General features: G+C 41.7%; 1 protein-coding gene across 2 annotated transcripts in view; it reads right to left on the reverse strand.

The window, feature by feature from the left end:
• Positions 1-17,703, reverse strand: part of LOC134910249 (alcohol dehydrogenase 1A-like) — a 381,795-nt gene that overhangs the window by 154,038 nt on the left and 210,054 nt on the right. The window lies entirely within an intron of this gene.

Here is a 17,703-nt window from a genome sequence, read left to right on the forward strand (position 1 = left end):
AATTTACTCACTAAGCTGAAAAACACTTTGGAAGGTTGTAATGGGTGTCATGGACAAAACAGCCATGACACACCTGCATTTTCCCAACCACTCCCCACAAACGCCATGTAACCTCCCACAAACGACCACTTCCTAATAATAATAATAATAATAATAATAATAATAATACTTTATTGTCGGTTCACATGCATGAACAGCCAACCAGAGTACAGAAACCATAAGAACCAAGTACTTCCTCTCCTGGCGGCCAATGTGCGATCGCACTTTGCTGGGCCTGTGATCGCATTTAGGCCTTGGCATACGCACGCTACGGTCGCAGCGCATGCGCAGTCATCCGATAATCGGCCATTTTACAAATTTGTAATTTTGCAACTGAAGCTGAATAAGTCACATAGTACTAAATTATTTAAAGAAAAAAAAAATAAAACAAAATAGATCATCTCCTTTAGCACAAGGACAGGATTGCTTAAAAAACTACGAATTAAAAACAAGGAAAGAGTAAATGAAAGTCAAAACACTTATTGTAAGCATAAATAAAGAAAAGCTCTTTGAATTTTAGCAAAGTAAAATAATACAATACATTGTTTTAAATTACAGCTATATAATTTTTCTCAGTCCACAATGTTTTTATGGAGGATGAACATTTTTTTTTTTTTTACAGTGATTTAGGGGTCTATTTACTAAGCCTTGGATGGAGATAAAGTGCATGGAGATAAAGTACCAGCCAATCAGCTACTAACTGACATGTTACAGGCTATGTTGAAAAATGGCAGTTAGGAGCTCATTGGCTGGTACTTTATTTCCATGCCCTTGATCTCCATCCAAGGATTAGTAAATAGACCCCGTAGTGTGCAAAATAAGTTATTTTAATAGGACTGTTTTAGTAAGGCAGTTATATTTATGTACCTACTGTCATTAGGTTCTATGCAGGGCTTGTACTAGGGTGTTCAGTGCCCCCCTGCAAAATATAAATTTGTGGCCTCTTACAAGGGAGAATCAAAAGTGACAGGGAAAAGCAGATGGTGAGGGGAGAGTGTGATGCCGAGGAGAGGCAGAGGGTGAGGCAGAGGGTGACAGGGAGAGATAGTCGAAGACAGAGAGACAGTGGGTGACGGGGATAGGCAGATGGTCGCGCAGAGAAGATGAATGGAAGAGGCAATAGTGATGGGGCGAGGCAGTGGGTGATGCCAGGGAATGGATGACAGGTGGAGACAGTTGGTGATGCCAGGAAAAAGCAGTGGGTGATGTAGAAGATGTTGGAGAGAGGCAGTGTGTTACAGAAAAGGGTCATGGGGAGAAGCAGTAAGTGACAAGGTGAGGGTGATGAGGAGACAGAGGGTGAAAGGGAGAGGGTGTTGCCCTGGAGAGGCAGAAGGTAAAGCAGTGGGTGATGGGGAGAGATATTGGGAGATGGAGAGGCAATGGGTGACAGGCAGAGGGTGACAGTACAGGCTGACAGGGAGAAGTGGGGGATGATGCCAGGGAGAGTAAGCAAGTGAAAAGGGAGGTGATGGAGAGAGGCAGTAAATGAAAGAGATAGAATGATGGGGAGAGGCAGTGGATGACGCTAGGGAGAGGGTGGAGGACAGTGGGTGGGGGGGGGATACTGGGCTGGATGGGAAGGGGGCAGTGCAATGGTGGTGGGAGGGGTGACACCAGGCTAAAGGTGGGGGACCTGTGACTGGACTGTCTGGGGAGTTCTTGCCGAGGGGCACTTAGATAGGGGCAGTGGGTTTATTGTGGAGGGAAGGGGGGAGACACTGGGCTGACAGTGTAGGAGACACTCTGTGAGATGGTGGGGGACATTATGCTGGATGGGGGGTATTGCAAATTTGGGGGCTCTGGGCTGGATGGGAGGGTGGTGTCGAATACTGGGACTGAGGCAACCTGCTGAAGGCCTAACAGTTATGTGTGTGCACTATGGGATAGTACGCATATTATGTATACATCCAATAAGCAAAGGGTTCTCATATTCACTAGTATAATATGAAAGCATAACAGAATCCATTTTGATTCTAGCTAGATGATATAGCAAATTCATCTTGAACTTTATACACACCCTGAGAGAAAAACAACTTTGTTGGCTGAGTATTGTTTCCAACTACGCACTTTCTAAAAGCTCATAGAGACCAGATGTAATTCCTAATATGGACACAGTTGAATATCACGAGTATCTTTTTAGTATTCTTGACAATTGTCCCAATATTGCATAACTCTATTGCCTAACATTGTATTCCTGAGGTATGAAATCATATGGGAGGGATATACAAAAGGGGCGTAACTGTGTATTATATAAAACTCATTGTTGATACGTGTATGTTGTTGTTAAAAGGATTTAACCCAGGCAGAGAGAATGCTACCTCTCCCCTGTATACGGGCGTGGCCCTTTGAATAAATAATAATTGATTTTTATAAATCCATTTTCAATTCATTCTTTTACCTAACAACCCAAACAGCAACAAGATGGTTAATTTAGTTAACCCAAAAAGAATTCAACAGTGGGGGCTCGCATTCCTTGGAACTATAGATTTCGATCTCTTCATCAAATTCTCAAAGGGGTGTGCCAGCCAGCCAGCAGCTGATGATGGAAGGAACATCCCAAGTCATTACAGCACTGGTAAGTATAGAATACCATGGTATGTGCTGTATTCCAGTACATGCTGTTTCTATACCTGCCAGCTGTCTGTGTGATTGTATTTTTATAATATGATAATTATAAGTGGAGAGATTGACAAAACTAGTAAAATAACTCAGGGACCTGTTTGTTGTTGCTTGTTTGTAAAATTAATACCAAAATTATGTCCAAATCGGTTGAAGGACCAAGTAACTCAGAAATGATGATCAACAGATGCTGTTGCACGTAAATAAGAATACCAAAATTAATTCAAAGATTTGAGCAAAGAAACAGTGACCTGTGTTTTTCACTCTATGAATGATTGCGTGTATAAGTGCTGTGGACCATCTTCACGAGGTCTGATTGTGTTTCAATCTGCATTTACAGTATTACGTGCCCTCGTTAACGTTGTAAGTGCCAGATAAGCTAAGAGCCAAAATAAAGTATAAAGCACATAGACCACCTCCCTTGTTAGTCAGTTACACGTGTGTAAGAAGAGTACTTTAAATAAATAGAGTGAACAACCCGAGGTTATAGGGATTATATGTATTTGAGTGTAACTATATAGTGCAATACTGAGCTGCTAAGAGCTGCTGGTTGTTTTAAGCAACGTTAACATGGCATGTTGCTTTGTGATTGTAGCTGTGATAAGAGGATCTACTGCAGCTTCCCAGTTGACAGACGTGTCGCGTGTGTGAAAAATTGCAGGGATTGCAAATTTTTCCAGCGTATGGGAAGGGCAGGGAGGATTAACCCTAAGTGTGCATATCATGTATGGAAGAAATATTCCATAGAAGCACAAATTTTGTATAGTACTGTGACAAAGGGTACAGTCTATGTTTTGCATTTCAATCATGCTGTATAATATTGGCCTGATCAACCAATACTAAGCGTATTTTGAAATCGGCAAAACTGTTGAAATCTGCAAGAAATTGAAGTTTGCAAACTGTATTTAAATTTTTGTGTTACGGTGTTTTGTGTGTGGAACATAATGTTCAGTTAAGTATATTCTCAGATCTGTGTCTAATGGAAACCTTCTGTCTGTGATTGGCATGGTTACAAGTTTTGAAATAAAGTTTATATATATATATATTTGTGAACGGAGGAAACAAAAGTTGATGTCCGTGTTCAAATGGCTTTTGGCAGATCTGTAGTTAAAAAAATATGTGTTTATCTAATGTTACTATCTAACTATGAAGTGAAGTTTCCATATGGTATTGTTTAACACGTAAATATTCTTTAATGCAATATATTGTGAGAAGGTCTGCCAGCAGAAAGAAAAAAAAAAGAAAACCCCTTCAGTTTCCAATGCTGTGAAGCACAGAGAGCTAGGGGGCTGCAAAAGCGCAGAAACGTGCCCCCTCCTTTCCAGCAGCAGTGTAAGCCATGACGCAGTAAAGAAAAAAAAAGTGTTCAGTGAGCTTTAATTTTTTTCATCTAACAAGATGGATCATAATAAGCATAAGTCAGTGGTTCCCAATTTTTTTTAATCATGTGGCCCTAGAATATCAGAATTTTTTTCACAGCACCCCTAGGAAAAAAATTTATTATTGAGAAAAGTAAAAATAGATATTACATTAAGTAGATGGCGTTTATATGTCATCCTTAGAGTCAGTTGTGTGGTGAGGGAGATTTGCTTCTGTTTGGCCACATATTTTACGACTGGCAGCCGCCAGCACTGGATAATTTGAATTGGTCATGGACCACCAACCCAGGGAACCCCTGCAAGTGTCCTAGGCACCCCAGGGAGCTACGGCACACAGTTTGGGAACCTCTGCATAAGCAATACTCTAGAAATGTTTGTTATACAAACTATCTACTCCAGTTTTAATATAAAAACTAATATCTTTACCAGATAACCTGTAGAAAATGCTGCCAATTTCTTTCTACAGCATAATTGTTATCAGAAAAAAAAAAAAAATCCCAGCAACAGATATGGGCTAGAGATGCGCTAACAGCGTTAAAGCTAACAGATCTGCATCTGGCAGACAGTCAAGAAGACAACGCCCTAACTCTGGTGAGCTAAACGGGAAAAGAGTTTTCAAAGCAGCAGCTAAAATCATAGGGAAAGATAAAGGAATACGCATTCTTTAATGTATATGCTGTAAATCAAAGAAAAAAAAAAAAGGGCAATTAATCACTACGATTCCAGTATTAACATACTTTTAGACAATTCTTCAAAGTTATTTGGAAGAAACCTAATGTAAAAGTTACAGTGTAAAATCATACTACATCACGGATGAGGTATTTCTAAAGATTCCATGAAGTTTAAAGTAGGAACAGATTAAGTTGGATGCATAGCATATCCATATATCACTTACCCTGGTTTCGTGAGGTAAAAAAATATGCTTGCTAAAATCCATCTCATTGTATAGGCATCGATATAATACGTTGCAAAAGTTCTTAGTGGACTGCACAATATGCAGTGATGAACCAGGTTCCGTAGCCAGGAAGTGTGGGGATATGATTGTATAGAATAGTTATACAGAAAATAGGAGCGTTGTTAAGTTTGTAAGTGATTTTTCAGTGAATATGTATATGTGCCAAGGCATTCCATAGGATGGACACAGTCCAAGAAAAGTTTGCTTGGAGGCACATGGTGGGTGTGCATGGGGAAGCGTGGAGTTTGTGTGGACTGGCCAGTCTGAATGATATGTTGAAATAAGTAAAAAAAAAAAAATGTAACCAGTATGTGGATGATATACCTTTGTGCTATAAATTATTTGAAGTATTGGTGTCAGATACTAAACAGTTGTGTTTTCTTGCAGAAAAGACCACAAGGTGTCGCAAGACAAAAGTCAACGGTGTGCTGACATAGTTAACTACCTAGGTCATTTTTTTTTTTTTGGCGCTAGGCCAAAGATAGTTAAAACCCTTAGAGGGTGGAGCCTTGGTATACATTTATTGATAGATAGATATGTATGACCAGATGATAAATCTCTAGATACAGTAATTTTTTTTTGAAAATGCTATATGCATACATTCAAGTTCATAGCCACAGAAATTTTAGAAGGTAATACAATATTACACTTTATCATGAATAAAACATTATGGATACACAGTCAGAGCCAAACCATCCACTTATGTTTAATACTGAGGTTAAGCAGTAGATTTTATATGATGTGTACATTTTACCTCTGACAGTATACAACTTAGATATAATATAGCAATAGTGTAGTTTACAGAAGGATTTCAGATTTAAAGATATATCCCTTCATTCAATAGGGGATATGTGAACCAACAGGGAAATTGTAACAAATGATTTGTTCCATGAAAAATGTGTTTATTAGGACACATAAACTCATTGACATACTACATACATAAAGTGCATGGGTGAATCTGGACCAGTTAAAGTGACCGTGTGATAGATGTAAATCTCTCACCATATAATGGGATTGCGTTGGGCTAGCTTAAAGAAGCAACATGGGTCCGAGGCTGAAAATAGCCTAGGCACCACCGCAAATGGTTTATTCAGCGTATCAGTCCTTTTACTTGCTTCACTGACCCTCGTCACCCGATTCCCCTGTCCAAGAACCTATCCTGGTAGGGTTTCCTCTGGTGGCACAGTGATGCCCAGCTCAGAGTGTTTCCTGCTAATGATTCACAGGATCCACCACAACTTAGATACAGCTGCATACTTGTCTTCCTCACCCCCAAAAGTGGGGAGTATAAGGAATATAATGTGGATGAGTAAGACAATTATAATGATTACATCGCATTTTACATTGCATTTAAAGGAATTGAAAAAAAATGATTAACAGAAAAAAAAAAAAATTCTCGAGCATCCATAGGGGATAATGGGATGGTGAATTAGTGAATTAGTATTATTAATAATAAAGTGTGGTTGCCAATTTTCATTAAGGGGAAATGTCATGAGTTATGCAAATCTAAGGGTAACTAACATGAAATAGATTCACAAGCTTTCTATAGTGGGATGAAGTTTAATGGAGAAGTGTACATTGTGTTTTGGCATGGGACCAAAATAATTTATGTGATAATAAAAGGGATCGTGATGGTGATAAAGAAAGCTATAGCATGTTTACTGCAGATGATTGGGTTGATTAAAAACAACATTGTTTTAATACAACATAGTTTAATGCTAAAAAAAAGGAACTATAGTATGTGTAACAGGTGTTAAGGGGGTTTTTGAGAGATGAATAATAAGGCCAGAGGTGTGAGCTATTGTTTCAAAAGACAGTAAAGTTTCTTTACTGATAGAAAGAGTTTATAGGAGTTTGAAAAATATTTTGTGTTTAATATGTGTAATGTTGAGAATAAAAAGTCATAATGTGACAGGGAAGGTTTAAAGAATTAAGCATTATTAATCTACAAAAGAGACAGGAAAGGCAGAATTTGAACCATGGCATGGTCCAATCGTTGGTTCAATAGTGGTAGAATTACACTTAAGCCTCTGCTTTGTCTCTCTTCTATATCATTTTTTTTTATTATTCTTTTTGGAATCCAGCAAAGATATATTATCCAGAGACTGATTCAAAACTACAAAATGATTTGACGATTCAAATGTGTCACACAAATTATTTAAACAGTTACAAGAATATCAAAAGCTGCAAGAACCTTGGAAAGATATTTAACCAACACGAAAACACACAGTCCGGCACAGGACAATCACTAAGAGAGTGAAGACGGTGTTATGGTGAGAAGTTGCTTATGTTTTGGTTCCATTACAGATTGCATAGGATGGTCCTTGGCAAGTACCGCTGACTCTGATACAGCCGTTGCAAAGGCTGCAGAAGAAGGACACCTAGATCCATGAGCTTGCAATGAAATGAAACGGTCAGAGACCAGAGCTTAAAGGAACCTAACACTAAAAACTATTGTATGGAGATACAATACAGAGACTGTTACTACGGTTACTACCACAGAGTTGTATTTGAATGAACCCTTCAATCAAGATAGAGATGATTATGATCATTGATGATAGACTATGTGCTTATAAGCTAATATCCTACAGAACTTTTAACTTTTCTGAAAGTATACGGGAGCGACGTTATTTATAACAGCATTAGGACTTAATTTATTTATTTTTCTTTGAAGAGAGAGCGAGCAAACGTGTGGTGTAGGTATGAGTACTCATCCATTATTGTGGATGGGAATTATTTCAATAAGACCCTTCCTTCCTCTTTTCTTTTCTAAGCAGGAAATCCAGAGGGATTTATAACTGGTGTAACGTACACACACTTGGAAAGACGTGGTTGTGAGTATTATACTCCACTTGAAGACAGATATATAGATTAATGCATGGATAATTTAAATAATTTAGTATATTATTCTGAGGAGTATCCAGACCAGCAATACCATTAATTGTTGGAAAGATTTTAAGTACTGCAGCTAATCATTATTTAAGACTATAATAGCAGGCCAAAGTTCTCTATGCAAGTTACATTTGATGTGATTACCAAAACTTTATAGAGTCGTGATAATAGTGAAACACGGTACATGTGTATAGATACAACAGTATCTCAAGAAAGAACCACTGGTGATAATATTAGCTACACATATCGGGTGTATTTCAGTTAGTGGAAATAAAATAGGTCAATAATACAGAAAAAAAAATGATCTTATGTAGATAGAAAAGGTTGATTTAAGGGAATGTGAAAGGATTGTTACAATATACTAACCAAAGGTTTCTAGATGTGCTAGATATAATGAGTTAGGTATATAAATAGTAATGGTTACATAGGATGTTCATTAAAGTTTATGATTTAATAAATGTATTTTACCAGGAGTAGATTCAAAGGTTAAAAGAAGATATCATACATAACGGGGAATGGTAGTTGTCACCATGTCCTTAGGATATGATATATAATTGGTTACCTATTAATTCTAAAAATGTTTGTTATTTAAGAAGATTGATTTAGCAATTTTATACAAAAACATATATTAACTTGAGAAAAGTTTTCTTGCAGGATGAACTATTCCTAAAAAAGAGTAATTGACTCAGTAATCAGGAAACATGTTCCTGCCACCAGAGTATCAATAAAACCTCGAAGTGGTAAAGGTGGCTAATAAGTTCTCCTATGGCTAATGAAGTCGTATGATTAATCAACTGGAAGTTGACGTTTTATTTCATTTAAATTATTGATAACATGATTGAACTTTATGATAGGATATTCCAGAACTGTGGACATTTGTGATGATTCCAGGACATTGGACATGAACTATTACGATACCATATTGTTCTACAGTTTTTTTTAATACCACAAATTGGAGGATATTGTTGATGTCCGGAAACAGCACTTTGAGCTCACTGCTGTGCTTATTTGACCAAAGACATTACGGATCCTGATACGTGTAATGCCAAGTATATAAAGGAGGCCCATGATAAAAAAAAAGAACTTTAACCAAGGCATTATGATATGGACTGGAAAAGATAAATGTTTAAATCCTAGTATTCAATTTCAGGATTAGGAAAATGTTTTTTAAATATATTGTATGTGATTGTATGTGATGATGTATTCTGTGATGAGGTTTATTCTTTGGTGACCCCGATGTGATTATAGACATTCATTTGATGTTCACCGAATACAGGTGCGGCCTATGTTGTATTTAGAAGGCTACTGTCAAATGCAGAATAGCAATACTAACATGAAATGATTATTAGCGAACTATACGTTCCCAGAAATTCTCCTGAGATGACAGGGCACATGGATAATGTCCCTGATCAAAGGGTGGAGCTGTCGAATACTGGGACTGAGGCAACCTGCTGAAGGCCTAACAGTTATGTGTGTGCACTACGGGATAGTACGCATATTATGTATACATCCAATAAGCAAAGGGTTCTCATATTCACTAGTATAATATGAAAGCATAACAGAATCCATTTTGATTCTAGCTAGATGATATAGCAAATTCATCTTGAACTTTATACACACCCTGAGAGAAAAACAACTTTGTTGGCTGAGTATTGTTTCCAACTACGCACTTTCTAAAAGCTCATAGAGACCAGATGTAATTCCTAATATGGACACAGTTGAATATCACGAGTATCTTTTTAGTATTCTTGACAATTGTCCCAATATTGCATAACTCTATTGCCTAACATTGTATTCCTGAGGTATGAAATCATATGGGAGGGATATACAAAAGGGGCGTAACTGTGTATTATATAAAACTCATTGTTGATACGTGTATGATGTTGTTAAAAGGATTTAACCCAGGCGGAGAGAATGCTACCTCTCCCCTGTATACGGGCGTGGCCCTTTGAATAAATAATAATTGATTTTTATAAATCCATTTTCAATTCATTCTTTTACCTAACAACCCAAACAGCAACAAGATGGTTAATTTAGTTAACCCAAAAAGAATTCAACAGTGGGCAATGAGACAGAGTGGGAGGAAGGAAACACTAGGCTGCAGAAGAGGGTACACTAGGCTGAATGAGAGGAAAACACTGCGAATGGGGGTAAACGAGATGGTGGAGGAATCTGGGATGGATGGGGAGGGGGCAGTAAGATAGGGGTAGGAGGCGAGGGCAACACTGGGCTGAATGAGGGGGACCACTGTGACTGGACTGGCTGGGGGCTACTTGCTGAGGGGCAGTTAGATGGGGCAGTGGGCTGCTTGAGGAGGAAAATAGGATTTTGGTACTTACCAGGTTTATCCTTTTCTTTGAATCCATAGGGGGCACTGGAGTACTCTTGGGGGATATGGACGGCTTCCACAGGAAGAAGGCACTGAATAAATTAATTTTGAAACTACTCCTCCCCTCCATATCCCGGAGTACCTCAGTGTTTTTTACTGAGCCGAACAGGAGCTATAGAGAGGTTGACAATGGAGAATTACATATAACATAACGGACAACAATAAAGTTGACACAACATTACTGACAACTAAACAGTTGACACCATAACTGATTAGAACTTGTTAAATTTGAACCAGTCAGTGAGAATGTGTTACCATAAGATCTACTGAACTTACCCCAAACCAGGTAAACTGCTCTGGGTGGGCGTCCAGTGCCCCCTATGGATTCAAAGAAAAGGATTTACCTGGTAAGTACCAAAATCCTATTTTCTTTTTCATCCACTAGGGGTCACTGGAGTACTCTTGGGACGTACCAAAGTTCCCCCGTGGGCGGGAGAGCTGTTTGGCACCTGTAACACTAGGCGGCCAAAGCTAGATGCTGATGCCGCAAACGTATCAAACTTGTAAAAGCGCACAAACATGTGCACTGAAGACCATGTAGCCACCCGGCAAAGCTGTGTCGTAGAAGCTCCACGACTCACTGCTCATGACGTTCCCACAGAACGTGTGGAATGAGCTGTTACTGATGTAGGTGGCTGTAACCTAGCATGAAGGTATGTCTGACGTATGGTCAGTTTAATCCATCTGGATAAGGTCTGCTTAGAAGCTGGCCAACCCATCTTGGCAGCATCATAGAGAACAAACAACGTATCCGTCTTACGAACTGTCGACGTTCGGGATACATAAACGCGTAATGCGCGTACCACATCCAACCTTCCAGAATCTCCTGTTAATACTAGTGATGAGCGGGTTCGGTTTCTCGGAAACCGAACCCCCCCGAACTTCACCCTTTTTACACGGGTCCGAGCCATACTCGGATTCTCCTGTATGGCTCGGGTAACCCGAGCGCGCCCGAACGTCATCATCCCGCTGTCGGATTCTCGCGAGATTCGGATTCTATATAAGCAGCCGCGCGTCGCCGCCATTTTCACTCGTGCATTGGAAATGTTAGGGAGAGGACGTGGCTGGCGTCCTCTCCGTTATTGTTGAACTTGATTGTGCACTATTGCTTAATTGTGGGGAGGGCTGGGGAGCAGCTGTATACTATAGGAGGAGTACAGTGCAGACTTTTGCTGATCAGTGACCACCAGTTATCCGTTCTCTGCCTGAAAAAAACGCTCCATATCTGTGCTCAGTGTGCTGCATGTATATCTGTGCTCACACTGCTTAATTGTGGGAACTGGGGAGCAGCTGTATTATATAGCAGGAGTACAGTGCAGAGTTTTGCTGACAGTGACCACCAGTATACGTTGTCTGCCTGAAAAATACTCCATATCTGTGCTCAGTGTGCTGCTTTATTGTGGGGACTGGGGACCACCTGTATAATATTATATAGGAGGAGTACAGTGCAGAGTTTTGCTGACCAGTGACCACCAGTATACTATATATAGCAGTACGGTACGGAAGGCCACTGCTGTATCTACCTCTGTGTCGTCATTAAGTATACTATCCATCTACATTCTATACCTGTGGTGCATTTTAGTTTTGCAGTTTGCTGACACAGTGACCACCAGTATACTATATATAGCAGTACGGTACGGAAGGCCACTGCTGTACCTACCTCTGTGTCGTCATTAAGTATACTATCCATCTACATTCTATACCTGTGGTGCATTTTAGTTTTGCAGTTTGCTGACACAGTGACCACCAGTATACTATATATAGCAGTACGGAAGGCCACTGCTGTACCTACCTCTGTGTCGTCATTAAGTATACTATCCATCTACATTCTATACCTGTGGTGCATTTTAGTTTTGCAGTTTGCTGACACAGTGACCACCAGTATACTATATATACAGCAGTACGGTACGGAAGGCCACTGCTGTACCTACCTCTGTGTCGTCATTAAATATACTGTCCATCTACATTCTATACCTGTGGTGCATTTTAGTTTTGCAGTTTGCTGACACAGTGACCACCAGTATACTATATATAGCTGTACGGTACGGAAGGCCACTGCTGTACCTACCTCTGTGTCGTCATTAAGTATACTATCCATCTACATTCTATACCTGTGGTGCATTTTAGTTTTGCAGTTTGCTGACACAGTGACCACCAGTATACTATATATAGCTGTACGGTACGGAAGGCCACTGCTGTACCTACCTCTGTGTCGTCATTAAGTATACTATCCATCTACATTCTATACCTGTGGTGCATTTTAGTTTTGCAGTTTGCTGACACAGTGACCACCAGTATACTATATATAGCTGTACGGTACGGAAGGCCACTGCTGTACCTACCTCTGTGTCGTCATTAAGTATACTATCCATCTACATTCTATACCTGTGGTGCATTTTAGTTTTGCAGTTTGCTGACAGTGACCACCAGTATATATAGCAGTACGGTACGGAAGGCCACTGCTCTACCTACCTCTGTGTCGTCAAGTATACTATCCATCCATACCTGTGGTGCATTTCAGTTGTGCGCAGTATATATAGTAGTAGGCCATTGCTATTGATAGTTACTGGCATATAATTCCACACATTAAAAAATGGAGAACAAAAATGTTGAGGTTAAAATAGGGAAAGATCAAGATCCACTTCCACCTCGTGCTGAAGCTGCTGCCACTAGTCATGGCCGAGACGATGAAATGCCATCAACGTCGTCTGCCAAGGCCGATGCCTAATGTCATAGTAGAGAGCATGTAAAATCCAAAAAACAAAAGTTCAGTAAAATGACCCAAAAATCTAAATTAAAAGCGTCTGAGGAGAAGCGTAAACTTGCCAATATGCCATTTACGACACGGAGTGGCAAGGAACGGCTGAGGCCCTGGCCTATGTTCATGGCTAGTGGTTCAGCTTCACATGAGGATGGAAGCACTCATCCTCTCGCTAGAAAAATGAAAAGACTTAAGCTGGCAAAAGCACAGCAAAGAACTGTGCGTTCTTCTAAATCACAAATACCCAAGGAGAGTCCAATTGTGTCGGTTGCGATGCCTAACTTTCCCAACACTGGACGGGAAGAGATTGCGCCTTCCACCATTTGCACGCCCCCTGCAAGTGCTGGAAGGAGCACCCGCAGTCCAGTTCCTGATAGTCAAATTGAAGATGTCACTGTTGAAGTACACCAGGATGAGGATATGGGTGTTGCTGGCGCTGGGGAGGAAATTGACAAAGAGGATTCTGATGGTGAGGTGGTTTGTTTAAGTCAGGCACCCGGGGAGACACCTGTTGTCCGTGGGACGAATATGGCCATTGACATGCCTGGTCAAAATACAAAAAAAAAATCAGCTCTTTGGTGTGGAATTATTTCAACGCAAATGCGGACAACACGTGTCAAGCCGTGTGTTGCCTTTGTCAAGCTGTAATAAGTAGGGGTAAGGACGTTAACCACCTCGGAACATCCTCCCTTATACGTTACCTGCAGCGCATTCATCATAAGTCAGTGACAAGTTCAAAAACTTTGGGTGACAGCAGAAGCAGTCCACTGACCACTAAATCCCTTCCTCTTGTAACCAAGCTCCTACAAACCACACCACCAACTCCCTCAGTGTCAATTTCCTCCTTACCCAGGAAAGCCAATAGTCCTGCAGGCCATGTCACTGGCAAGTCTGACGAGTCCTCTCCTGCCTGGGATTCCTCCGATGCATCCTTGAGTGTAACGCCTACTGCTGCTGGCGCTGCTGTTGTAGCTGCTGGGAGTCGATCGTCATCCCAGAGGGGAAGTCGGAAGACCACTTGTACTACTTCCAGTAAGCAATTGACTGTCCAACAGTCCTTTGCGAGGAAGATGAAATATCACAGCAGTCATCCTGCTGCAAAGCAGATAACTCAGGCCTTGGCAGCCTGGGCGGTGAGAAACGTGGTTCCGGTATCCACCGTTAATTCAGAGGCAACTAGAGACTTGATTGAGGTACTGTGTCCCCGGTACCAAATACCATCTAGGTTCCATTTCTCTAGGCAGGCGATACAGAAAATGTACACAGACCTCAGAAAGACTCACCAGTGTCCTAAAAAATGCAGTTGTACCCAATGACGACTTAACCATGGACATGTGGACAAGTGGAGCAGGGCAGACTCAGGACTATATGACTGTGACAGCCCACTGGGTAGATGTATTGCCTCCCGCAGCAAGAACAGCAGCGGCGGCACCAGTAGCAGCATCTCGCAAACGCCAACTCGTTCCTAGGCAGGCTATGCTTTGTATCACCGCTTTCCAGAAGAGGCACACAGCTGACAACCTCTTACGGAAACTGAGGAAGATCATCGCAGAATGGCTTACCCCAATTGGACTCTCCTGGGGATTTGTGACATCGGACAACGCCAGCAATATTGTGTGTGCATTACATCTGGGCAAATTCCAGCACGTCCCATGTTTTGCACATACATTGAATTTGGTGGTGCAGAATTATTTAAAAAACGACAGGGGCGTGCAAGAGATGCTGTCGGTGGCCCGAAGAATTGCGGGCCACTTTCGGCATTCAGCCACCGCGTACAGAAGACTGGAGCACCACCAAACAGTCCTGAACCTGCCCTGCCATCATCTGAAGCAAGAGGTGGTAACGAGGTGGAATTCAACCCTCTATATGCTTCAGAGGATGGAGGAGCAGCAAAAGGCCATTCAGGCCATATAAGGAGGGGGAATGCACCTGACTCAAGCGCAGTGGAGAATGATTTCAACGTTGTGCAAGGTTCTGCAACCCTTTGAACTTGCCACACGTGAAGTCAGTTCAGACACTGCCAGCCTGAGTCAGGTCATTCCCCTCATCAGGCTTTTGCAGAAGAAGCTGGAGACATTGAAGGAGGAGCTAAAACAGAGCGATTTCGCTAGGCATGTGGGACTTGTGGATGGAGCCCTTAATTCGCTTAACAAGGATTCACGGGTGGTCAATCTGTTGAAATCAGAGCACTACATTTTGGCCACCGTGCTCGATCCTAGATTTAAAACCTACGTTGTATCTCTCTTTCCGGCAGACACAAGTCTGCAGAGGTTCAAAGACCTGCTGGTGAGAAAATTGTCAAGTCAAGCGGAACGTGACCCGTCACCATCTCCTCCTTCACATTCTCCCGCAACTGGGGGTGCGAGGAAAAGGCTAAGAATTCCGAGCCCACCCGCTGGCGGTGATGCAGGGCAGTCTGGAGCGAGTGCTGACATCTGGTCCGGACTGAAGGACCTGCCAACGATTACTGACATATCATCTACTGTCACTTCATAGGATTCTCTCACCATTGAAAGAATGGTGGAGATTATATGAGTGACCGCATCCAAGTAGGTACGTCAGACAGTCCGTACGTATACTGGCAGGAAAAAAAGGCAATTTGGAGGCCCTTGCACAAACTGGCTTTATTCTACCTAAGTTGCCCTCCCTCCAGTGTGTACTCCGAAAGAGTGTTTAGTGCAGCCGCTCACCTTGTCAGCAATCGGCGTACGAGGTTACTTCCAGAAAATGTGGAGAAGATGATGTTCATCAAAATGAATTATAATCAATTCCTCCGTGGAGACATTCACCAGCAGCAATTGCCTCCACAAAGTACACAGGGACCTGAGATGGTGGATTCCAGTGGGGACGAATTAATAATCTGTGAGGAGGGGGATGTACACAGTGAAAGGGGTGAGGAATCAGAGGATGATGATGAGGTGGACATCTTGCCTCTGTAGAGCCAGGTTGTGCAAGGAGAGATTGATTGCTTCTTTTTTTGGTGGGGGCCCAAACCAACCCGTCATTTCAGTCACAGTCGTGTGGCAGACCCTGTCGCTGAAATGATGGGTTCGTTAAAGTGTGCATGTCCTGTTTATACAACATAAGGGTGGGTGGGAGGGCCCAAGGACAATTCCATCTTGCACCTCTTTTTTCTTTCATTTTTCTTTGCATCATGTGCTGTTTGGGGACTAGTTTTTTGAAGTGCCATCCTGTCTGACACTGCAGTGCCACTCCTAGATGGGCCAGGTGTTTGTGTCGGCCACTTGTGTCGCTTAGCTTAGTCACACAGCGACCTTGGTGCGCCTCTTTTTTTTCTTAGCATCATGTGCTGTTTGGGGACTATTTTTTTGAAGTTCCATCCTGCCTGACACTGCAGTTCCACTCCTAGATGGGCCAGGTGTTTGTGTCGGCCACTTGTGTCGCTTAGCTTAGTCACACAGCGACCTTGGTGCGCCTCTTTTTTTTCTTTGCATCATGTGCTGTTTGGGGACTATTTTTTTGAAGTGCCATCCTGCCTGACACTGCAGTGCCACTCCTAGATGGGCCAGGTGTTTGTGTCAGCCACTTGTGTCGCTTAGCTTAGCCATCCAGCGACCTCTGTGTAAATTTTAGGACTAAAAATAATATTGTGAGGTGTGAGGTGTTCAGAATAGACTGGAAATGAGTGGAAATTATGGTTATTGAGGTTAATAATACTATGGGATCAAAATGACCCCCAAATTCTATGATTTAAGCTGTATTTTAGGTTTTTTTGTAAAAAACACCTGAATCCAAAACACACCCGAATCCGACAAAAAAATTTCGGTGAGGTTTTGCCAAAATGCATCCGAATCCAAAACACGGCCACGGAACCGAATCCAAAACCAAAACACAAAACCCGAAAAATGTCCGGTGCACATCACTAGTTAATACAGGAACTACTTTTGGTTGATTGATGTGAAAAGATGACACTACCTTTGGTAGGAAAGCGGGATTCGTCTGAAGTTCCGCTCTGTCATCATGAAACACCAAATACGGTGGCTTGCACGACAAGGCACCCAAATCTGAAACACGCCTTGCTGAAGCTAAGGCTAAAAGAAAAATTGTTTTCCAAGTGAGAAATTTAATATCCACTTGTTGTAAGGGTTCAAAGTATAAGGACTGTAAGAAACCTAAAACCAGATTCAAGTCCCATGGCGCTGTTGGATTAATGAATGGAGGCTGTACTCTGAGGACACCCTGCAGAAAAGTGTGTACCGACGGCAATAGAGCAAATTTTCTTTGAAAGTAAATTGACAACGCAGATATCTGCACTTTTAGTGTGGATAAACGCAGTCCTCCATCTAACCCCATCTGTAGAAATAACAAAAGACGAGATAACTTGAAAGATGATGTCGGAAACTTCTGAGCTTCACACCAACCTATATAGGCACGCCAGATTCTGTAATAATGAGCTGCCGTAACCGGCTTCCTAGCTCGTAACATGGTTGGTATAACCGATTCAGGAATGCCCTCTCTTCTTAAGAGGGCGGTCTCAACAGCCACCCCGTCAAATGCAGCCGCGCTAAATCGGGGTAAAGGAATGGACCCTGTTGTAACAGGTCCGGACGTAGTGGGAGCGGCCAAGGATCGTCTGCGAGTAGTCCGCGGAGATCCGAGAACCAACCTCTACGAGGCCAATGAGGCGCCACTAGTATGACTGTGA

Source organism: Pseudophryne corroboree, chromosome 1, assembly GCF_028390025.1.
Source record: "Pseudophryne corroboree isolate aPseCor3 chromosome 1, aPseCor3.hap2, whole genome shotgun sequence".
In the NCBI taxonomy this organism is placed as follows: Eukaryota; Metazoa; Chordata; class Amphibia; order Anura; family Myobatrachidae; genus Pseudophryne; species Pseudophryne corroboree.